This window comes from Girardinichthys multiradiatus, chromosome 24 (genome assembly GCF_021462225.1).
Source record: "Girardinichthys multiradiatus isolate DD_20200921_A chromosome 24, DD_fGirMul_XY1, whole genome shotgun sequence".
Classification (NCBI taxonomy): domain Eukaryota; kingdom Metazoa; phylum Chordata; class Actinopteri; order Cyprinodontiformes; family Goodeidae; genus Girardinichthys; species Girardinichthys multiradiatus.
In genome coordinates, this window is record NC_061816.1 from 19,886,049 (window position 1) to 19,904,997 (window position 18,949).

General features: G+C 39.8%; 1 protein-coding gene across 2 annotated transcripts in view; it reads left to right on the forward strand.

The window, feature by feature from the left end:
• The window catches only part of LOC124861348 (poly(rC)-binding protein 3-like), a 66,480-nt gene that overhangs the window by 7,984 nt on the left and 39,547 nt on the right, over positions 1-18,949 (forward strand). The gene's annotated exons all lie outside the window — the stretch shown is intronic.

The window sequence follows — 18,949 nt, forward strand, 5'->3', positions numbered from 1 at the left end:
TGCCATAATTAAGAATAAATACATACATAAATAAATGAATCAATAAAATAATTACTGGGCCAAAAAGTAGATAGAAATATAAATTAGTGCGCCATTACATGCAACAAAATAAGAAAAAGAAGAGATTTATTAAATTATTGATTGATTAATCAGATATAAATATGTATATTTCTATTTTAATCTATTTTTATTTAAACCACAAATTTTCAAATCATATGTTTTTTCTTGAGCTCTATATTTGTCCTTTGTTTATTTAATACAAGTAGATTTCATGCTGTTTTATTTTACCTCTCAAATATATTTAAGACATGATTTTTTTTCCTCAAAAATATATAATTTTTCAAATTATTTTACTATCGTTTTATTTCTTAAGGACTGATATATTTTCCCCTCTAGTACACCCCGGTTGTATTATTTCCCTGAGCCCATTTATTTCCATCTTTCTTTTTTACATTACTTGGTCGCTGTATTGTCTTTTCCTCCTCAACATAAGGAAGAAATGTAAATATGAACGGGGCGGGACTGAGACAGAGGAGGCGGTCTTCGGACCAGCGTCACCGCCTCAGCTTCTCTCCTATTGGCTGAGGTCAAGCTTCTAGAAACTAGCTGCAGAGCCTCCTTATTATGGAAGCAAATCGTTACCATATTTCAAATGAAAAAGCCTTTTCAGAAATGCTTTTTCATTTTAAGAATGTGACTGCATTGTTTGACTCATAAATGAAATTAGTAATCAATAATCCTATTTGCATTTACATTTTCTTCTTCACAACTGCACATTTTATGCCATAATCAAAATAAAAACAAAGCAGACATTGCTTTTTCATTTTCGTGGTCTGCCCGCAAAGTACTGCCCAGAACTCGAAAACGAAAAAGCATTCCGAGCGGCGGGTGCAGCAGAGTTCCTCAGCTCTCTGCTGACCGAGCTACCCATCTTGTTCGGTAGGGGGCACTGTGCACGTCTGCATTGCATTACATTGCAAACGTGCCGAGAAATTGATTGAATTGCAGCAGGGCCGAGCTCAATTTGTGGCAGTGGCAGGCAGAACTGGTAGTTCCGGTGGCAGGCTGTGGCACCCTTATGGCCTGGGACATCCAGCGTATTTTTAAGCATTTATTTATAATTTTCTGTGAGTGAGAATTCAGAATAGCCGCTCGTGCTCTATAATAAACCGGCTGTTTGTGCAATAACTCTTCGTCATCCTTTCAACACGTCACACATACACATAGTGCTATTTATTTTCCATGTCAAGTAAATACAATCACCTTATGTTATGGGTCTAAAGCTGTTTATTAAATAATAATCAATGATGAAATCATTGTGTAAAGGTAACAGGCTATAACAACGTCAACCCATTTGCCGATAATCAGCATTAGCTTCCACAAAAACAGCGGCCGGCCTGGCACCTTCTGGCATCCTCGCGGAATCCCCTGCCACCCTGCGGCAGGATGTGGCAGTTCCGGTGGAAGCTTCGGTGGCAGGCTGTGGCGGAACTGCCACTGCCTGCCACCGGAACTACCAGTTCTGCCTGCCACTGCCACAAATTGAGCTCGGTCCTGCTGCAATTCAATCAATTTCTCAGCACGTTTGCAATGTAATGCAATGCAGACGTTCACAGCGCCCCCTACCGAACAAGATGGGTAGCTCGGTCAGCAGGGAGCTGAGGAACTCTGCTGCGCCTGCCGCTCGGAATGCTTTTTTGTTTTCGAGTTCTGGGCAGTACTTTGCGGGCAGACCACAAAAACGAAAAAGCAATGTCTGCTTTGTTTTTATTTTGATTATGGCATAAAATGTGCAGTCGTGAAGAAGAAAATGTAAATGCAAATAGGATTATTGATTACTAATTTTATTCATGGGTCAAATAATGCAGCCGCATTCTTAAAATGAAAAAGCATTTCTGAAAATGCTTTTTCAATTGAAATATGGTAACGATTTGCTTCCATACATTATGGCTTCCTGGTTCTGAAAAGGAGCTAGCAGAAACAGCTAACTTAACTTCTGTCATGTTGCTAAAGAAGTGATAGCGATGTTAGTTGGGACAGTTTACTGTATCCTGTTGACTGTAACTGAGAGAATACTTCAGTTTGCCGAAGTAGTAGGAGGAAGTCACAATTTCGGACGCGCTTTCAAAGTAAAAGCATCACTCAATGACGGACTTTTCACAAACTAAGGGAAACATACTACAAGAACTTCAACGTTAAATTAGCATCTGTAAACATTTACAATGATACTTTCTGAATAATACTAAGATATACATTTTTCAACAATATATCCATGACCTGTTCTTCCCATGATTACATTTGTAAATGTCCTTATTTTTCCATTATAAAAACTGTTTTTGCCATGACCATGCTCTGCACATGTGTCCTTTCCAACCATCATGACACCATTGCCCAAGCAGATGACATGCCTCCCTAAATCATCACAGATTGGGGAACTTCACACTGTACCTCAAGAAGTTTGGATCCTGGAATCTCCATTCTTCCCCTAGACTCCTGGGACCTTGATTTCTGTAGAAACGCAAAATTAACTTTTGTCTAAAAAGAGGAATTTGAACTGCATAAATAAATAAGCTGTTATCAAATCAAAAAGTATTTCAGATTTTGAGATAAATAAACTGCTACCAGGACAAAATTTATTATCCTAAGATAATAACAAAACATCATCTCAAGATGATAAACAGTTAACAAAACACCCTTCATTATCTTTAGATATGAAACAATATTTTATGTTGAGGAAGGAGATAATTAATCATCAAGACAAAATGAGCTTCATTATCTCAAGATAGAAAGATAACTAGACCGTCATCATAACTGCAAACATGTTTTTATCTTGGGATAATAAGATAAATAAGCTGTTATCACCACAAAACAACCTGTATTATCTTGAGATAAATAAGCTTTTCAGAGGACAAAACATGTTTTAGCATCTTAAAATCATAAATAAGCCTTTAACCATTATCACAACAGAAAAGGCTCCATCATTTCAAGATAAAAGTGGTATAAAAACTGGTATTACACCACAGAGCTTGACCCTTTGTCATACTCTGCCTGTGTTTGGGGTTTGAGTTTGAGTATTGTTCACCTTCTCTGCACTACTATGTTCTTTATTTGCTTTATTTCAGTTCATTCATGTTATTAGATTTATTCTGGTGTTTAGTTGTTTTGTTTGTTCCTGGATTACTATGTTTGATGTTTTAGTTGGTATAGATCTATTATTCCCTCTGTTTATGTTATTTTGGTAGTCTCATCGTTCATTTAGATGTTTTTCGGTTACCTTCCTGCACTCCCTGCTCATTCTTGTTATTAGTCACTCTCTCTGAGTTGCTTTCAGTCCCTCTTCCACCAGCTGCTTCTCATTCCCTTCCGATTACCTCCCTTGGTTCATCGATTTATTCTCCTTATACTCTCGGACTGTCATTGTTCTCCACCGGTTCCTACTGTTACTTCCCTGATGGTTACCTGCTCTGTGCCTTTGTTTCTACACCTGCTTGCTGTAAATTTGCCCTAATTTAATTAAAAGGAAGATTCTACTCACTGTGTTTGTTCAACACTCTTGTCTGCACACTGGTCCTGTAAAAACCTCACACTATATGACACCTTTATTATCTTCAGCTAAATAATTTTGAAAGAATCATCAAAGGAAAAGATTAAGCATTGTTAACTGGCTATAATGAGATACCTAGAACAATTGTGAGAAAAAATGGGATGTTTTTCTCAAAATTAAGAAATAACTGAATCACCATCTTGACTAAAAAATATTGTTCTTATCCCAAGATAATGAAACAGTCAACTATTATTACAACAAAAAAAATTCAAAATGATTCAACTGTTATAAAGAAAACAACCTTGAATATATTAAGATAATATAAAGATGAGATCATTACAATAAGGGAAAAGATTAAGATTGTCAAGATAATGATTTAAATAATCGTTTTGTTCCCACAAAAAAACATTATTTCAGTTTCTTTAATATAAGCTTCCATCAATATAAAGCAAGCTATTATTTTAGGATAATGAGATAATTACACCATTATCAACAAAACACCCTTCATTATCTTCATATTATAAAATATAAAATATTCTTGATCAGGGAACAATTATCAAGCTTTATGCTGAGATAAAGAAACAAGCATCAAGTCAAACTGAACTTAGTTAAGAGAGTCAACAAAATATCAGCTAAAACAAACTTTTTTCACTTTTTTATTATCTTAATTCAATGAGATAATCAAACTATTATTACCACAAATGGCTCTGTCATCACAAGTCAATAACTAAACGATTATCAACAAAACGCCTTTCCTTCAATTATGGTAATGTAATATGAAATTATCATGATCAGTAAAAAACAACAAGCCTTGTTGTTTTCAGATAATGACATAGAGTAAATACAAATATATAGAATAAACACAAATGACTTCCGAAATTATAAGAATTTATTAACAAAATAATTGAATTTTAGGTTAACATATTTTAATTTACAAACACTTTAACTAAGCTACTAACCTTAAACTAAACCCCTCAGTAAAATGAAAGAATAAGAAAAACTAATAAACCACAAAAAAGGTGGGGCGGTGGTGGTGGTGTGGGGGTAAAGCGTGCACTCAGCTCGTTGACATTTGCTACATGTCTTCCCCACTCTCTCTCTCCACCCATTTTCAAAAGGGGGAACAAAAGAATAACCAATAAAGTATTATGAGGGCATATTTTGGCAGGTTACTGACAGAATGCTGTCTTTACTTGGCCAAGGATATTAAAAACGATCAGATGCTCGTGCAGGTGGTCTCCCCATTGTGGCGCTCTGGAAGAGCTGCGGGTAAGAGAGCGAACAGGACTGCGTGGCAGGATTTTGTAGACCAATGATGTCACTGGGATTTCAGCTGTGACTCCTCCTTCTTTGGAGCTTTTCTTGAAAATGGGTTAACAATGTGCATTCTGGGATTCAAAGTCTTTTCCAGTCTGTTGTTCTATATATATATATATATATATATATACATATATAAATAAGAGATTTTGTCATCAAATTCCAACAAGGGCTCCTAAAATGTAGACTGCAGTTGCAACCAATGTCTGTTTAACTTTAAGGAAATTTGGTAATTTAAAATATTTGAAAATAAAACTTAATCAGTGCATTAAAATGTTACCAACTCTCTTTTTTATCAACTCTGCAGAGAATCAGCTTGGGGAAGGGGGTAGTTCTTGAACAAAAAATGTATTTCCAAGCATTTTCATTTGAGAATGTTTTTCTATGAGTAAAAATCTGTTGAGTCCCAGATATCACAGAGGTCATGTTTTATTTTAACAGAAGCCAGTTGGGATGGCTTAGACATCTGCACACTGCGCTTCCAGGACGCCTCCCTGTGGCGGCTGCTCTGAGCTCCTCTCTAAGAAGATAAATGCAGAGACAGTGAAGAACATCATGCTGGAGGGTTTAAATTACCCATCTGCTTGAGTATGCCTTGAGATGCTACCCCACCTGTCATCCTCCTTTAACTCCTGCAAAAGCTGGAGATCAGGATCTTTCTGATCTACAGAAAGTTATAAAAACCTTCATCAGTCTTTTAAAGTTAGGGTTAAATAATTAGGTCTTCATTTTATCTTAATGTGAAATGTTTTAGTCTACATAAAGATAAAGAGACCCCACTTAACTAGTCTTTTTCTGATATTAATTTCGACAGCTTATAACCCAAACCTGAAAGGAATGTCCAATTTTGGTGTGTCATATTTAAACCTATTTATTAATATTATTCATATTACAGTCCCCTCTCAGTGGGAGGTTAGATTTTCCTGCTGTCTCTCGGAAACACAGATAAGAGCTTTGTAAATAGTAACAAACCCGCTGCTCCTATCTGTTGTGGTGAAGAAGGAGTTGACTGTGAATGCTCTGTCTTTAGTTGTCCATCTGTGTTGCAACCCTCAGCTATAGTCATGAGATATGGATAATGATCAAAAAGACGACATCATGGATGTAAGAGACTGAAAGCTAAGATGCTCTAGTTGTACCTATAAAGTTGAGATGGATGGATGGATGGATGGATGGACAGACAAACAGTTTGACTAATGGTTATTAGCTTACTAGTTAAAATAATTATTACAAAAGTATCTAATAATGACAGTCATCATTTCCAAAATTGACCTACAAACCTGTCAAATTTCTAGCCTGGAAGTTCTGATTATCTATTCATGCAACATCTCTTTTCTACAAAAGTTCCTTTAAAGTGAAACAGCACGCAAGCATCATGTTGTTCCCACACAATTTTGCCTCGTCGAGCTGTTCTCCACCTCTGAAGATATTCTGGCAAATAATAACTTTTACCTCCTTATTTGTTTCAATATGCAGATGTGTTCATGCCGAATGACGCTGTGAAAGTAGGAGAACAAAGAAGCCCTCAGGCTCAAATGCTGAATAAAAGGATTAAATACGCCTTTGCTTTCAGCTCCATACATTGCATTTATTTAAAGCTGATTTTTGCCCTTAGAGTTTCAGACTGTTTCTTGCCAAAGCCCCTAAATAAACCCTAAGATTATAAAGTGATTATATATATTATGTGGCTTTACATAATAATTGGTTGGTATATTCAAATAATCCAATAACCAGCATATTTCCTGGTTGATTCACTTGAATTTCTCTGGGTGTGCTCTGTCCAGCAGGGGGAGCCACCAGCCTGCAGACTAGACAATAAGGTCAGTCAAACAACGTCAAATGTCATCTTCTAGCAGAGAAGGCCCTGCAAAAACAGGCTGAAATCCTAGTTAGATGCTCCTGCAGCATTAAAAACTAAACAGAATGTGACACTGTTTAGTTTTTCACTAAATGCAATTGAAACCCATCTAATATACGCAGAGAAATGTCACTTGAAAGAATAAAGTACCCTCTAAGTAGCATAAATAATTTTATGGTATGGTAAGTTTATTTATATAGCCCTTTTCAGTAACGAAACACTCAAAGCACTGTACATACAATTACAATACAATCACAAAGAAAATAAACACAGATACAGACAGAAAAACAAATCAAATGATACTACAATCCTTCTAAGAAATCTAAAAATCAATGAATCCTTCTGAGAAATCTAAAACTCTCTGGTCAATATTACAATGATACAGATAACATTAATAATCCTTTGGGTTTTACTGGTAAGAGCTAGTTCCAAACCAATCTTTCTAAAGAAGTAATTAAGTCCTCTATGTAGGGGAAAGCATCTTGTGCTAAGAGAGAATGATCCTTGGGTTCGCTGGTATAATGCAGTTGTAGTCCAATAATAACAGTCATTTGCATCCACTGAAATTTAACTAAGCAATCACTAAGTTCTAACTAAGGAAGCTGAGTCACTGATGTAAAAACAGCTTTTGTTCAAATTTTTAAGAAACTAGTATTATTTTCCTTTCACTGGTAAATCTCTCTATATGAAATATTTCATGGTAGTGCATTTAACTCAAAGCTGTCAGATGCAAACAGCATGCTATTATCATTTGAGTGTTTGCATTTGTTTAGAAATGCGCCTCAAAACTGATTATTCAACAAACATAGTCATTCATTTCACTATAGAGTGACTGATGGAAATTAAGCACAAATATGAAGCTTCAGGGTCCTAACTCTTCACAAAGTCCTTAAACAACTTCTCCAAGATGTATATGCAAATTATTGCACATAAAAGCTCAAAAATACAAGATAAAACACTCCCCTGCTGAGGCTTGACAACGTAATTTACATGTTTTAATACAAAATCAACCCAACGCCAGCATATTTATCCGAATCAGGTCACTTGCAAATTCAAAAGGACCACATGCAAACCTCTGGATCTTTACTTAAGGGCGAATGAAGATGTTTCAGTCCTAATTTGCTTTTTCTAACTCTCTGCTAATGATGGAAGCCAACCATGCGTGGAGTAAAATGGGCAGCTCCACATATGGCGCTGCAGCCACGAGGAATGTCAGTCTCGGTGAGCAGCAATGCTCTCCGTGCCCACATCCATCCTGCAGGACTCACCCGTCAGAGAAAACAACAGCAGATGTAAAGTCTCTAAAAATACAACCTGAGTCAGACTTTATGTTAGAAGATGGAAAAACAACAGATGCTGCTGTCTTATTTTTTATTACTTATAATTGTAGATTTGTGCCATGCTTCTAAATAATTTTATTTTAGCTGGTTTTGATTATATTAAGTCATTGTGTTGTTATCATCCTTGTCTTCAGTTCCCCGTACCTATTTTCCTTTGTGCTGCTGATCTTGTGTGTCAATCCAGTCTTCTCAGATAGTTCTTATCTGGAAATCAGTGATCCGAGTATAAGAGGGCAAGCGGTTGTTTCACTCTATGCCCGATTGTCCAGCAGCAGTTGCAGTAAATATTTTTGTACAGTTTAAAGTTAAACAATTTTATTTGCATAACAACCCCAAACTTTAATGTATTTTATGAGGATTTTATGTAATAGACCAACACAAAGCACCTACCTCATGCAACCTCCAGAGTTTTGTTGCGGTTTTCAGGTCACTTCCTGGTTTGATTCTCCTTTACAGTCAAAATTTCAACAATTCTTCAACTTCAAAATACATTTTTCCAGACTCTGATTTCAACATTTCTCCTATATTTCTTCTTGGCATTGAATATAAAATGTGGATCTCATATTCCACAAATCATGAGTATGGTTCTGACTCATCAATGTGGAAAAAAACTTTTAAATAATTTCTATGTGATCCATTTCAAAATCTTCAATTATTCAATCTAGACTGAATTATTCTACAATAAAAACAGATTATTTAAAGCCTAATATATGAAACAACAAAAGTAAAATAATGATTAGTGCATTACCTGTTTCAGTACCTTAAGAACCAAAATAATAATTAAAAAAACGATATAAATACCCAGGTTCTGGTGTGGCAAATCAAACATTAAGAGCATCTTTAAACATGAATCAAACACGACTAAAAAAAAAGCCCTTTGTTTTAAAAAAAATTGATTGTTTTATCCTTTTAGGTAAGAGACACAGGTCTACATTAGCACAAATCCTCCACTGTGCTTAACAGTGGGCATGAGGTTCTTTTCCACATGTTCATGAAATGTACACTTCAAACCCTTCTGAAGTGTTTGTTGTCGAAAGGTGGACCAATGTTCTCATATGAACAAAGCACACGGTTCCAGGTCAAGTTCCAGTTGACTTTGTGGTGGTGAAAGAGAAAATGCTCATTTCCTTGTTTCCCCAAACAACTAGATGTAGATAACATCTACCATATTTTCCGCACTATAAGGCGCACCGGATTATAAGGCGCACCTTCAATGAATGGCCTATTTTAGAACTTTTTTCATATATAGGGCGCACCGGATTATAAGGCGCATAGAATAGAAGCTACTGCAGTCAAACGTTTGACTGGGGTTGCGTTATGCATCCACTAGATGGAGCTGTGCTCAAGAGAATGTCAACAAAACAGTCAAATAAGTCAGTCAGTCAAACTTTATTAATACACTACAAACCAGCGTTCTGATAACTCCATTCACTCTCATGGTAAGGTCTCCTCTACATAGAATTCTGTTGAATAGAGCCAACCGCACGTTAGGAATGCATTGGAGTCTATGAAGTTGAAGTTGAAATCAAACGTTAGTTAAAACGTGAAAGGGAACTTTTCCCTGATTCAGTAAACACGTAAAAGAAACCGTTTGATGCACTAAATCAAACGTTAGTACGTTCACAATATAGTAGCGTTAACTGTTGAATTCTCTCGCTGCTGCTCTATTCCCATGTTCGACTGCGTAGCTGACAGCCTTGAGTTTGAACTCAGCAATGTAAGCGTGTCTCTTGAAAGGTGCAATTTTGGGGTCGTTATACACACACAAGTGGTGTTGGACTAGGAGTAAGCACAGTACAGGTGTTTACCGCTATTACTTCGGCGACGCCCCTGACTACGGTAGCCGTAATGCTGCAAGCGGTGCGGCTTTGTAGTTTACCAGTCGTACTGAAACATTTTGACAGAGCGCCGTGTACAACCAGTATGGATCAACCAATTAACCAATTGATCCATATATAAGGCGCTCCGGATTACAAGGCGCACTGTCATTTTTTGAGAAAATTAATGGTTTTTAAGTGCGCCTTATAGTGCGGAAAATACGGTAATTGTTTTTATAAGTAGAATTGGTGGTCCCAAGATTGCATTCTTTGGTGCGGTTCTCTAACATATTCATCATATTTACTCCAAACCAGGTGATAGAAAAAACAACCAATGCAAAAAATCACAGCAGAATCATTGACATACTAGAGAAACAGAACTAAACTTCAGGTAACTTTGCTTATTTGGTGCAGTAGCTAATAAACAATAGCAATTAGCATCTCTCTGATTCCAAAGAATCAAGTTTCTTGGAAAGTTTTTATATTTTTGACTCATAGAACAAAATTTGGAAAAACCTACACTACACTATACAGTAAAATCAGAAAAAGGCAGTTTTAATCTGTTTAACAGCTAAATCCTGGATTTTCCTTCGCTGCTAGGTTGTAACCAATTTGATGGAAATCCTTAAATCTGCTTCAACATGCTTTGCCCTCCCATGTGAGCATTAGCAGGCATTTGTGATGCCATATTTATGTGCCTATATTGGAGGTATTCCCCTTCCCCTTCACCTTCCTTTGGTATGTGTAAATATAAAATAACAAGCATGTAAACACTCACACACATTAACAGTGACGCTTGGAGTACACTTGGAGGCTTCACTCTCACTGACACCTAGGGGAACTTGTGTCCTTTGTCAAAGCAACTGGTTCTGTCATACTTCAGCTTCAGCTAGGAGGCAGCCAGAGCAGTCCCAGTGCATCAATGGTTGCATTTGGATGAAAGAAACTAAAAATAACTCCACATGCATGTGCTGGTGAATTTATACCCATGTTTTGTCCCTAAAAAATTTATCAGTAGAGATTCATTGATACATCACCTTCAGTTTTGGTGGCACCAAATAAGTCCAGAGACGAGATGGATCAGCATCTGTCAACTTGACAGGAATGTTTTTTCTGCAGGGTTTGCAGCTGAAAAGTATTGCTAATTAAAAGGATGGATGGGTGGATGGATAAAGAGCGATTCAAGACACCTTCATGAGGACTACTAAATCGAGGCATGTGATGTCGCCCGGTATGGCGGAGCCGGGGTCCCACCCTGTAGCCAGGCCTGGGGTCGGGACTCGTCGGAGAACGCCTGGAGGCCGGGTTGCTCCTCGCGGGACCTGGCCGGGCCAAACCCGAACGAGAGACGCAAGGCTATCCCCCAGTGGGCCCACCACCTGTAGGGGGAACCGTGAGGGACCATTACAAAGAGGATTGGGTGGCGGATGAAGGTGGACACCTTGGCGGCCCGATCCCTGGATGCTTAGGCTGGCTCTAGGAACGTGGATTGTCACCTCGCTGGGGGGGAAGGAGCCCGAGCTTAGCGTTGGGTCTGGAACCCATCTCCTCGAGAAGGGACGGACTATCTTCTACTCTTGAGAGGCCCACGGGGAGAGGCGGCGGGCTGGGGTTGGTTTGCTTGTTGCCCCCCAGCTCAGCTGTCTTGTGTTTGGGTTTACCCCAGTGGATGAGAGGGTCGCATCCCTGCACCTTCGGGTTGGGAACAGGTCTCTGACTGTCGTTTCGGCCTACGGGCCAAGCGGTAGTGCAGGGTACCCGGCCTTCTTGGTGTCTCTGTCCGGATGGCTGGATAGTGCCCCTCCCGGGGACTCCATTCTTCTGCTGGGGGATTTCAACGCCCACGTGGGAAACGACAGTGACACCAGGAGGCCATGGAAACTCGAAACGGTTCTGGCAAACTGTCCGGCGCCTCAGCAGGGGGAAGCAGTGCTTCGCCAACACTGTTTACAGTGGGGGATTGGAGGCTGCTGACCTCGACTGGATGACCTCGACTGGGGATATTATCGGGCGGTGGAAGGAGTACTTCGAGGATCTCCTCAATCCTGCCATCACGCATTCCCTGGTGGAAACAGAGGCTGGGGACTCGGGGTTAGACTCTTTCATCACCCAGGCTGAAGTCACAGAGGTGGTTAAAATTTTATTTGCATAACAACCCCAAACTTTAATGTATTTTATGAGGATTTTATGTAATAGACCAACACAGAGCACCTACCTCATGCAACCTCCAGAGTTTTGTTGCGGTTTTCAGGTCACTTCCTGGTTTGATTCTCCTTTACAGTCAAAATTTCAACAATTCTTCAACTTCAAAATACATTTTTCCAGACTCTGATTTCAACATTTCTCCTATATTTCTTCTTGGCATTGAATATAAAATGTGGATCTCAGAGGTCACAGAGGTGGTTAAAAAGCTCCATGGTGGCAAGGCTTCGGGGGTGGATGAGATCCGCCCTGAGTACTTCAAGTCTCTGGATGTCAACATTGCATGATGGTCGGGGACAGTGCCTCTGGACTGGCAGACTGGGGTGGTGGTCCCCCTTCATAAGAAGGGTGACCGGAGGGTGTGTTCCAATGACAGGGGGATCACACTCCTCAGCCTCCCTGGTAAGGCCTACGCCAGGGTATTGGAGAGGAGAGTCCGGCCGATAGTAAAACCTCGGCTTCAGGAGGAGCAGTGTGGTTTTCGTCCTGGCCGTGGAACACTGGACCAGCTCTATACCCTCTATAGGGTACACATGTGTTTTGTGGACCTGGAGGAAGCATTCGACGGCATCCCTCATGATGCCCTGTGGGGGGTGCTCCAGGAGTATGGAATCGGGGGCCCTTTATTAGGGGCCATCCGGTCTCTGTACAAGCTGAGCAGGAGTTTGGTCTGCATTGCCGGCACTAAGTCGGACTTGTTCCCGATGCATGTTGGACTCCGGCAGGGCTGCCCTTTGTCACCGATCCTGTTCATAACTTTTATGGACAGGATTTCTAGACGCAGCCAAGGGCCGGAGGGGGTCTGGTTTGGGGACCAGTGGATTTCGTCTCTTCTTTTTGCAGATGACGTGGTCCTGCTGGTCCCCTCTAGCCAAGACCTACAGCATGCGCTGTGGTGATTCGCAGCCGAGTGTGAAGCAGCTGGGATGAAGATCAGCTCCTCCAAGTCCGAGGCCATGGTACTCGACCGGAAAAGGGTGGCCTGTCCTCTTCAGGTTGGAGGGGAGTTCCTGCCTCAAGTGGAGGAGTTTAAGTATCTCTGGGTCTTGTTCACGAGTGGGGGAAAAATGGAGCGGGAGATCGACAGACGGATCGGTGCGGCTGCCGCAGTAATGTGGGCACTGTGCCGGTCCGTTGTGATGAAGAGAGAGCTGAGCCGAAAAGCAAAGCTCTCAATTTACCGGTCGGTCTACGTTCCTACCCCCACCTATGGCCATGAACTTTGGGTCATGACCGAAAGAACGAGATCCCGGATACAAGCGGCTGAAATGAGCTTCCTCCGTAGGGTGGCCGGGCACTCCCTTAGAGATAGGGTGAGGAGCTCGGCCATCCGGGAGGGGCTCGGAGTAGAGCCGCTGCTCCTCCACATCGAGAGGACAGTTGAGGTGGCTCGGGCATCTGTATTGGATGGCTCCTGTCTCTCGGCTGGCCTGGGAACGCCTTGGAGGAGGTGGAGGAGGTGTCTAGGGAGAGGGACGTCTGGGTGTCTCTGCTGAGTCTGCTGTCCCCTGCGACCCGGCTCCAGATAAAGCGGAAGACGACGAGTACAAGTACGAGTACGAGTACGAGTACGAGTACGATGGAAGGATGGATGGATGGAAACCAAATTGGCTTCAATGACTGATCTATTAGGAGCTTTACGAGATACATCTTAATAAATTATAATATAATCAGAATGTTGGTTTATTTCAGTCATTCCAATAAACAACTGAAACTCAAATTACACAGATCCTTTATACAGAGATATGTTTTGTGTTTATTTTAATGAATATGGCTTATAGCTACTGAAAATCCGGAAAATCTTCAAAAAACAAATCTCTGAAAATTAGGATATTGCCTTAAACCACAAAAAAAGATTTTCCACAGAAATGTTGACCTGTTGATATTCTGCAGAGGGGGTCCTTTTGCATTAATTACTGCATCATAGCAGCATAGCATGGAGACAATCAGCTTGGGGTTCTGCTGAGGTGTTAGTTGTTAGTTCAGGTTTCTTTTAGATTTTCAATGAAGTGTAGGTCAGACCATTTTCCTGGCTAATCCAGGACAGTAATGCCAATGACATTAAAATGTGTGCTGGTAGTTTTGGTTGTGTGGGATTTAATGGGCTTTGCTTCGCAATCCTCTCAAGGCAATGCCTGTTGTTCGTTTACCTTTTACTACCACAGTTTTACCTTCCATTAAACGTTCTATAAATATGCATGAACACAGGACTCTGTGAACAGCCAGCCTCTTTAGAAAATGAGATTTTGAGAATGTAAGACCTGAAATGTTTCTTCTAAGAACTTATCTTCCCACAACTTTCATAACAGTAATTCATAATAGGCCCCAGAAAACTACCCTGGTTCTTGGAAACAAGATTCACATAGTGAAAGGCCGACATTGTTACATTTTCGTTGGTGATCATAATCAACTATTGCTGGTAGATTTGTACAATTGATATGTTTGTACAATTAGTACCTAAGTACAATTGTACCTATGTACAAGTCATTGAGATGTGTCACCAATCTGTCAAGGTATGTATTGGACACAACTGGATCTTCTAAAAGAACAGTGTTCCACACCCAAACTGCTTTTAGAAATGATTAAAGAGGGCTAACATTAACAAGTGTCTTCCAAAAGCCCCAACTTCATTGTCAAGCAAGCATGGTGGTGGCAGCATCATGCTGAGAGGCTGTTTCACTGCCAGACAATGATCACAAACACACAACAAAATAGATTTTGGAATGGATAAAGTTGGCTGATGTCAAATTAAGCAATCTCAGCCCAGTTTAAATGTTTGTGGGCTACACTGAAAAGCTCGGTCCATGCCAGAAACTAACCAATTTAAATTCTACTAATTCTTGCAAGAAAAGGGGTTAAAATATGCAAAATATAAGGGGTCAAACATGCAGCCAGAAATATCCCAGAGGCTTGTTGATGGCTACTAAAAGCATGCGAATGAGGTGAAACTAGCTAGGTAACATCTACAGTAAAAGGAGGGGTGTATGTATACATTTGACTCTTTTTGTATAGTTCTAATCTTGTGTGGATAAGAGAAAACCCATAATAAATTCTAACTTGTGAACCCGGTTATTTTTTGTTGTAAGGTGTCTATCTATGAGGAGTAGACGAGTCTTTTGAAGGCAATTGTTATATTAAATGGTCACTCAAGATGGTACATAAAATATTCAATTAATATTCAAGTATCCTGAATTCCTTTGTGGATTTATTTATTAACGATATATGGATTTAATGTCTACAAGATGAAATTACATCCTTTTGATGTTTCATAAATTCAGCTTGACTGTCTCGGTGGACTCTACTCAAAGCCCTCGAGCTTCGTCTTGAGTGTTTGTGTGTTTGGGGCCCTCTAACTTTGCTGGCATCAAAAATTGTCCTGAGGATCAGCGATGTTCCTCCAAATGTGTGTTTGCGTCTCATCCCAGAGCCTCTGGGATGGTCAGGTCCAATTCTTATCACTGCTGTCGTTGAACGGGCTCAGAAAATGGTTAGCTCCTGATCTGTAATCCACCAGTCTCCCTCAGCAATCCACTCATCTATTCATTAATGAGTTCATGTTTCTCCCCTTCTTTTCTATCATAAATCCATCTATCCATTAATTGATTCATAAAGATGTATATTCTAGGACCGGCTGCCCTGCAGTTACCCTACCCACTGTTGTTGTTCAGCAGACGTGTGCCTCCTCATCATCTCTATCTGATTTCACAGCTGTTTGTGCCCCACATCTTAACTTGTCAGGTCTCATTGGACTGTCTCGGCCCTAAATGCTTTTGCGATTGTTTTAGTGTCGATGAGATGCGTTGATTAAAATAGATTCCCATCATACAATATTTGTTGGGACTCAACATCAATGTTCTGTCCTGCATTACCAGGAGTTAATCCCCAGGCCGCTTCATGAGATCCTTCTGCCACAAACTTTAACTATGATTTTTGAAGAAACTTGAACATTTCTACAATATGCTTTTGATTTTTTAAACTGAACTAAATTGAAATAATATGATTGTTTCACCATATTTTTTTAAACCCAACTGTGTTCACACTGGCACCACATGGCTCATTGCTGGAGAATATTTTATTATATTGAAAATTAATAACCAATAATATATTAAAAACTACTGAATGCACAACACAAATAATCTTACCTAAACAGTTACCACAGGTCTAAAACTAGTAGAGATTTGCCACTTTATTTCAATACCATTATTCACTGGAGTTTTTAACAGCTAATTTTCCTGCTTACTGTTGCAGCTTACTGTGCTGCAGTGCAAGAATATGAAGGGTACTTTTTTTTTTTTTTTTGTTCAATTTTATTTCTATAAAACAGCAAAGGCCATTTTTGCTAGTATCTTAACAACTTTTGAAACAATGATTGGAAGTTTAGTTTTTTTTCTTCTGACCTCCCATAGCAGCTAGCTGTACTGCATTTTCTTTATAATGTATCCTCTCATGGCATTTCAGGCATACCATATGGAGCAGATAGGTGCCTACATGTGCCAGGGCAGTTTTGCTCTACAAAAAGAATATCTCAAAACAGTATTTTGACAACAGTAGTTGTCTTACAATCCGAAGGTTTTGGGTTTGAGTCCACCTTCCATCCTATGAGCGTATTGGTGTATGAATGTGTGAGCGATTGGGTGAGTGTAAAGCTCAAAGCTTTGAGTGGTAGGTATGTATGGAAAAGCACTATATAAGTTCAGTCCATTTACTATTTAAACAATCATAATTGTTGGGGGAGGAAAAGCCCAAAACAAAACTCAAACATCTGCAAATCTTGAAACTAGCATCAGAGTAGGCTGGCCACATTCACGGTATAGTAACCTCTGTTTGTATGACCTTCAACCATTTGAGTATGTGTGTGCCGGTTGTTTGGGGGGGAGGGCGCATATGTGTAGAAACAGGTGTGTTTGTGTTGAGTTCCTCCGTGTGAGCATGAGTTTGTCACCTGGAGGTATACATTTGTAAGTATGGCGAGAACGGTAGAAGGCCTGCAATCCACAGCACCTAAGATCACCGGCGCTATCAGAGATCCCCCAGGCCATTCCCACACCCCCAGTCCATGTCAAGCTCGCACAGGCCCCATGGCAGGATCCAGGCGACCACGCCGAGCACAACCCCCCCTCTGTGGTGTTTGTGTGTGTGTCTGTGGTGTTATGATGAATGCCTGTGTGTATGTCTTAAGTGCATTAAAATTGGTGTTGTGGCTGGGGTGTATGAAACCCCTGTGCTTGTTGACTGCAACGTCTATTACCTTTTCAAGCTAGTTGAATTCACGTGTTTCTGTTGGAAATCTTAACAAGCAATTTGGTAAAATGGCTACCCATTCTAGAAGATTTTCTTTGAATGATATACTATACTACCAAAGGCATTTGTCTGTCTACTTGTACATGTGCATGAACTTTGATGACATTCTATTCTTAGTCTTTAAGGTCCAATTTGTTGATGGATCCACTATTGCCAGGAATGGCAACTTTAACTATCTGGTGAACATCTTCCATACAGTTTAGGAATGTGTTCATAGTTAGATGTGAAAACCACAATTACAGCTTCTGCTCTAAATCATCCCAAAGATGTTCAACAAGGTTGAGGTCAAGCCAGTCAAGTGATTGTAACACCAGAATTCATTGATTTGGTGGTGTGACCCAATACGTTTGGCAATTTAGTGTACATATGTTGTCTTTGAAGTAAAACTAGCCAAACTTTTCAATAGATAAACCTAGTTCTTTATTACATCTCATGTTTTTGTACCCAAACAAAGCACAGAGTTGGAGTCCAAAAGTCTATTCATCATTGGTTTTTGCCAGGAGGCAGCAATGTCCCATTACTGGCTACATTGATTACATGAGCAAAGCGAGTCAGGCGATATTTTCCATTAGGGATATGGGGTTGCTTTGTATAGAGCAGTTTTTAGAGTTATGGGCAAAGGCTTTTAGTGCATGCAACAAGCACACTTATCAGAGGTTTTATTGTTCCCAAAACACAAGAGTGCCCTGGTTAGAGCTTTAAGCAATAAACTCTCAACATAAGTGCAGCTGGTTTGATATTGGAGAAAGGAAAAGGGTTCATTGTGGAAACTCAAGCTTTAATGTGGTTTGAAATATATAACTCTATGTGTTTATTATAAATTATATCTTATTTTCCTCCATTTTCACCAAGTAATTATATCTCACCAACCCATTGTTTCCTATTTTAATCCGATCTAAAGCATAGTGGAAAAAAATTGACATGTTAAAATTGTATAGAACATTTGTTCTAATAAAAGGAACGTAACTTTCATTAAGAGGGTTCACCACTTTCTTCCAAACTACAAATACTTAATCATTATTGAGGCCAGCTGTTAGTATTTTAGAACTTTGAGTTTAATGTGGCCATTTTTTACTTGCTGAACTTGAACTAAGTTGAACTAAGCAACAATATTAACTTATGCTCTATTCTGGAATGGATGGCTGCTGTAACAGAGATATTAATCAAGAATCTGGATTTTTGGTGTATATGCACAACACAGCCATGTTATTATCTATGCATCTGTGTAGTCCCTTCTTCATTTTACTATTTGTAGCACTTTTATATCCCCAATGTATAGTCAAAATAAGAGATTTGTGTTTAAATGACCAGTGGTGGATTTGTGTAATTTTGTTCTTGTAAAAAATAAATTTTGTAATGGTTTGAAAGCCCTAAGAATCTCTCATGAGGACAAAAATATCGAGGCACGTGACGTCGCCCGGTACGGTGGAGCCAGGGTCCCACCGTGGAGCCAGGCCTGGGGTCGAGACTCGCCGGAGAGCGCCTGGTGGCCGGGTTGCTCCTCGTGGGACCCGGCCGAGCCAAGCCCGAACGAGAGACCCACGTGGGAAATGACAGTGACACCTGGTGA